The sequence below is a fragment of the Talaromyces amestolkiae genome (genome assembly GCF_001896365.1).
Source record: "Talaromyces amestolkiae strain CIB chromosome Unknown scaffold8.1, whole genome shotgun sequence".
NCBI lineage: Eukaryota > Fungi > Ascomycota > Eurotiomycetes > Eurotiales > Trichocomaceae > Talaromyces > Talaromyces amestolkiae.
Window position 1 is genome coordinate 441,418 of NW_024468044.1, and position 6,930 is coordinate 448,347.

A 6,930-nucleotide genomic window follows, 5' to 3' on the forward strand; every position below is an offset into this window, starting at 1 on the left:
CAAGAACAAAGTAATATTGCCTGCTAGTAAATTTGTCTAGCATTGGGGAAAAAGTGATCATCCCACGTTACGGCCTCATCTATCCTCCACACCTACCATGTTTCTGACCCTAATACCATTCCGCTCTATATGGGCAAGGCTGAGGAGCCTTTCAATCCTATCAAGACTGGTGCATTCGTTTTTCAAGTTACGAATAGGAAGAGGCCATCAAGTGTCGATACTATCATGGGAGAGCCTTTCTTTTCAATCAATGAGTATGAAGAAGCACGTCGAGGGCAAATGCCCAAGCGATTTGCAAAACCCACCCCAGAGACTTCGCTTCGCACAGCTCCTGCTGGCCCAAAATATCTCTTCATGTTGCTGGACCTGAAAATAGGCAATGTTTCAGTAAAATTCTCTAAAATCAAAGAGAGCCAGCCAAGTTTCCGGGCCATCTATTCAGGCCATGGCGTAAGAGTTTTTCGATGAATGGAGGATTTAAGACTTGCGTTCAGAAAGTTTCTTCGACAAACAATTTTTGATCCCAGTCGAAAACGATATCGGCTTTACGCATGGCACCGATCAACTATGTAATGCCATCTACTGCGATAAAGTTGACATGACACGACCGATACACTTCTCTTGTGATCTGTCATACTTCTGACAAAGCTTGCTGATAACTTGAGCTCCTTGAGCGGGTTTTGATTGACACAATGTAGTGGAAATGGCTTGAGCTCATGCTGATATGTTGAAGACAAACGCTAATAACGATCGTAAGGGGGGCATCATGAGGATAGGATAAATGGCAGGTCAAAAAAAGGCGCGCATGCTAGGTTATCTAGTATAGGAGATATTGCTAGCGAGGATGATCATAATGTATGCTATGAGATAGGGTAGGATGTTCAAATTTAGGTAATATTACTTCATACAAGAGACGTCGGCTAAGAAGATTGCCATCTCGAAGCTTTCATACAGTGTTCAGTCTCAAATTGTGAAACGTGTGATAAAATCATGAAAATCTATGTTAGATTACACGATCTTATCATAGCTTCCATACGGTTTGAGATAAGTAGAATAAAAGCCACTCAGTTCATGGGCATGCCAACCTTGAACTTCTTCAAACTATTTCCCCACAGCCACTTGCTATACCGATCAGTACGTATGTTCCAAGGCTTCATTGGGGTACCTCCTTCAAGCATTGAAGCTCTCAGGTAGATGATGATCATGAATGATGCTCACTTCTAAATAGTTTCTCCGACAAAGATTCGATCTCGTAATACAGTTCGTCAACGCCAAGGATGTATCACATGTGAATATATATTTTTCGTACCTCTAGAATACGCATCAGATATTGTATTCGTAGATTAAAGTCACTCCCTGCACACTTCAGAGGTCCGAACAAGGCCAAAAATGATATTCTTTTCCTTTCTAGAAAAGAAAGATCGACCAGATTGATGACCAGACTCTGCCTTTAGCTCCGTTGATCATCACAATCATATACCTAGGTATGTGTGGACTACATACGCAGAATATGATATGTCAGATTCCACGCCAATCATTCTCAAACGAAGATCACTCCAAAGATAGGCGTTCTTTTTCTTTCTAGAAGAGTCCGGACAATTAAGGGTCTAAGGACTTAGTTTACAGGATAATGTAGGATCGACAAAGTCAGCAACCAACGTACGGATATAGAATAAAGAGATCTGCGCGTCATCAGGACAATTGTAGAAGAGATTGACCGTAATCCCTGGGTTTTAGTATGAAAATCAGTAACCACGTGCGGTTCAACTTCGTGGATTGAGAGCCGGCTTGCATGCATGCTGTTATACGGGAGTATAAAATTACACGTTGAAACATTGAATGAATGTCGGCTACGAAAGTTGGGATCTCAAGCCTTTCTTGCAATATTCTATCTCAAGTTCCTGATAGCTATTGAAGATCATGATTGATTAGTTAGAGAGCCAATTGCATACCTAGGTAACACTGGTTTAACAGGTCTATCTATTCGATGCTGATTACATGGTTCAAGTATCGGTCATCTTATTTGCCATCGATTACGCTTGAGGTAGCTCGCCTCAATCATGAGACGAGTTGCTCCTGCTATCCTCGTAACCACACAGCAGGAACTACATGTCAACGCAATCAGATACCAATGAAGTCAAATAGATTAACCAACGTAGCAAAGTTACTCTTAAATCATTCTCGAATCTTTCGGTGGGTTTTCTCTGGTCCAATTCAAAAAGTCGTATTGGTTCAACAGACCCTACCCGCTCCGTACGAGTCAGTCTCGCGATACACACAGATGCCGATGTAACGAGAAAGACGTACTTATAATTGGCGACTATGCACAGAAAAAGAAAAGTGGCGATGATCACTGGCCACTAATTGGCTCACACGGATGAAGGCGTTATGTACGTGATAAACGACCAGCGGGAGCGCTCTCGCTAAATTGGTAGGAAGGCTAAGAGTTAATAGTTTGCATACTTGTACGAGTTAGTGTCCGAAGTGTAAATTCAATACGTGCCATAGTGGCTAGTCGTGACCCATGTAACTCATTCGAAGTGGGGAATGGCCCGATAATAGTTCTATTGACAAGTTGATACTACGGAATACGTCTGTACTCCGTACTTCGATAGCCTGTGATCTGAAAGATCGGCCTTTTGTTACAGAGCTCAGCAGGAGTCTATCCACATTGATCTGCCACAAATCTAACGCTCATGTTCATTGCAATCAAGTGCGAACCTGGCGGCATGCGCGGCATACTCTATTCACGTTCCTCCTAGTCTAGTAATTACTAGATAACTTACGTGTTCCTTAACTAATCATAGCGCTCGTAGGCTTATACTAAGGCCTCCGATGTCCGCTTGTGCAAGTCGTGTATCAAATTGCATAATGAACAAAGTGCGTAGGTGAATCGGCCGCCGAGATCCTTAGGGTTGCTGGGATTGACAACCCTTGACACCCGTTAAATTTCAAACTGGCATTTACGCACACTGTCGTATGCAGTCTGAAATATGAAGCATAAGTAACAGGGATTGAATGCATTCAACATCTGATACGGCGGTCACATGGCCTGTAAATAGAAAGACGATTTTCTTCTGGAAGACTACTAGAAACAGTAATCGCGGCCTATCAGATCGAGTTCGAATGCGGAGACGAACGAGAGAGGACATTGAAAGAGGGGTGAGTGGAGATCAGAGTTGAGAGCCGGCCGTCCGCCAGCGTTAGAAGTGGCAAGCTGCATAACGGTGGACTCTGGTCTATATATCCAGCCAGTCAAAGGTGTGTATATATGCGCGTGGCTGACTAGTGTCAGATTGCAGTGGGATATGGGGTTGTCCCAAATATGAGAATTCCGCCTCGCACACGGAGTATGAGTAGTACGTAGCTGTGAATGCCAGATGGCAGCCGCGTGGTAAAGGCGCGTAGTTTGCTGTTCAGGTTTGAGGAGTTCGTATGGAGTGCTGCCTTTGCAATTCTGACCGTTTCGTATGTCATCGTACATCACGAGCGATTGAGAATTGTTCATGCAAGTTGTCTAATGTTTTAGCGCTACTCCGCATGTAGTACGTACTTCGTCGGTAGGAAGAGATTGGCGGCCTGTGGCTCTTGTGGCGCTCTATATTACTACATAGGTCCTAGGCTCGTACAATAGTAATGATACGTACCGGCAGGATTTGGCGGATGAAGGTCCATTTGCAACACGAGTTTAACGATCGGAATCAGATTGTCACCTTCACGAAGAGGACTCCGCACGAATTACGGAGCAGAAAGAGTCTCGAATGCTAACTAATATGAGGAAGAATCCCGCCTTTGAATGGCATGACCTACCCATTTGCTCCATCAGCTCGACTTGATGATTCGTATTAGTCTCTACCCCGAGTTGATGTGTACATAGTACATCTTCAATGGTTAGTCCATGACTACATCCGCGGGTTTTATCACGATAAGCACACAGACTTCGTATCGGCCCCACTGTGTATCGATAAAGGATCAAAGCGAAGTGTGTGCGCTGTTGTTTCAATATGATTCGTACTATGTACATGCTTCGACCCCTGTATTGCCATACCCGGAGTACATTTGCATAGCACTGACTCCATCACTCGTCGGAGGTACTCGTGAAAAGCAATTCTGGTGGAGCCTCGTAATGCAAGCCACTGATTAACGCTAGATAGAGCGACGCCAATCACAATAACATTCGTACTGAATAGCGTCCACTGAATCCCTGTCGTGATAATCAGTTCGCCCAATCAAAAGCGATACATACATTGCGTGTTGTTATTAAAGCGGATGAGAGCGTATATTCGGCTTCACCTTTTGACCTAGCTTTTGGCTTTTTGCTTTTTGCTTCGGTATCGGCTTTGTCCTGCGACCGTATCTCTCTTCTCACCGCGAATTGTATGATTGTAGATTTCACTCACTTTCGGAAAGACTTCAATAACTTAAAATTAAGGTAGTAAAGGAACCTTGAGAATTCGGCATGTCGCCGATGCTACGTTGTGTCAACTCTATCTGCCGAGGTTGCATTAACAAGTCGAACCCGAGCCAGACTCGAATGTTATCTTGCGCTCTACCAGCAATTAACAGCACAAATGCGGAGCATTTAATTAGGTATTCTATGACTCTATCGCCTGCTCTCGTATCTCAATCTTATTGATAAGCGTTACATGGCCGACTTTACTATTGACTAGGGGTTATATGATTTCAGTGACTAGTGGACGACCATAGCGCATCTTCATTTAGGGGACGTCTCTCTCTTCGATCGTCTTGACTACGACGAGTTTAGAAATAGAAGCCTAGCTTCTGATCGTAGAACCGTTGATCCACGTTTCTTCATGGCCAGGATGAGAGTGGCGTCATTCAATCTAGCACAAATCTGGTGTGACAATATGCAGTTGAGTGCATATGAGATGCGCAGGGACAAACATGAAGAATCTATASGAGCCACAATTATGGTCTAGAGCTGTCAACTTGAGCATTGCATGAAGCGAGGCACGATTTACCGCTTTGGGTACTAGTATGACTAATTAATGAATACGCTTACTGTACAAATATATTTGATCCATGGATAAGTAAGTCTTATCACAACAGACAATACAAAGCGCAAAGACTTCTTTGGATAGTTATCGTACTGTACGTAAACTTGACAATGGCTTTTTATGCCACCGGGTATCTCAGTACCACCGACAGTCTTACCTCGTTAATTAGAGATTAAAGAGCAACAAGGATACCATGTTGATCATCACATGATCCCTCCAAGGCTATAATTAGATGAAACGTTCAACGCTGACGTACTGCATCGGCTTTGAAACATGAAATGATCACCAATTTCAAAAGTCATGCTGTGAACCACATGCTATCAAGCTCAGGCGGTTTCAGAAACAGCCAGGATTCATAATGCGATAGTACAAGGATTTCCTAATGTCTAAGTGCGTTATGCTTTCTTTGCAGTTATGGTGTCAGATACCTATGACTTATCACCCTTGTTATTTATGGATGTAAGTATCAAATTTGTATATACAGGACAGAGACGTATGCGCCAATAATCATACCCCGAGTACTCGAGTAACAAAAGAAGCTTTTGACAGTGGAGATGACTGACTACAAACTTACAAAGTTCATAAGTTATGGTGTTGAAAAGACTCAAAAGATCATCGGACTAATGAACTTTCGTGACCACGTGCCTTAACGAGTAGACGAAGGACTCTTAGCCGAAATGCTATCATTGTGTGACACTCGAAACTACCATCACGAATGACCCGGGTAGCAGTAGATCTAAAGCTGGTTTTGCTAATTCAATTACGCCGACAAAAAGGGAGATAGTTGCTCTCCCAGCCAAGCATTGTCAGCGATACTGAAGTCATTCTTGACACTATATACCTACACACACTAATTAAAGAAGTGATGTAATTGATCGGCGTTTGATGACTCGCAGGAAACTTTCTTTGCTCTCGCGCAGAAAAGTTTCTATTCGTCATACGGCAAAAGGCAAATTGATTGAACGGGAATACTAGCAACAGACTAAACGGGCGACTATGCGGCTGGCGGACTGACGGAGTAACAAAGATGTTGGTGAGTTAGTCCGAACTGGTCTTAGTTACAAAATACAAAACAACGAGCGTATGGCCCCGTCACGTCTTACGAGTATGGTTACAATTTGTAACCGTATCGCTTAAAATGATAGGTAAGTTCTACAGACACCCAGATGTTGAAGGGATATCCAAGCAGATTAGCAATTTTCTTGACAAGGCTATATCATGGCGATGATGAATCCCTGCAAGCTACTGGTAGTAACAGCGTGGTGAGTTTAACAGGTCTCATTAATCTACGGTCTATTGATCTACCAGTTTTTGGTAAACTGTGGAGTTTTTGCTGCTAGAAATGGCAGGACGACAGATTGTAAGAGGAAACATATTTCATTTTGTGAGCCTGGCAAGATACTCAATGCCCGGTTCATGGTATGTTTCACACAACCCATGGCGGCTGGGAAATTTTGTGATGAATTTCAATGATAGGAGTGGTCGTGGAATCTCTCGGAGTGATCAAGAATTCTGCTACGTATATTGCTACATTCAGAAATAGACAAATTTAAGTCATCTTCTAGGGACACCAGGTACGGAGTATGGAGACATAGTAATTAGCAAGTACTGCGTACGCGTAACTCGTTGGACAGAGGTTTTGAAGATGTTTCGGGGATTTAACAGCAAATTCAACCTAGATTGTCCACCGCTCAGTGTAAGGTTTGACGGTTTCGAATCTTAAACAATTGACCGGATCTTCAAAGCCCGTATGTGTCTTAATGTCGATCATTATGGAATATGGAGACGTTGGCGAGTCATTCAAAGAAAATTTCCGATTGAGATAAACTTGTCGTCTGAGAAGGTAATGTGACTAGTTGCTTATATACAAGCACATTTTTTGACAGTGCCAGTATGTAGACGTGGAAGCGCA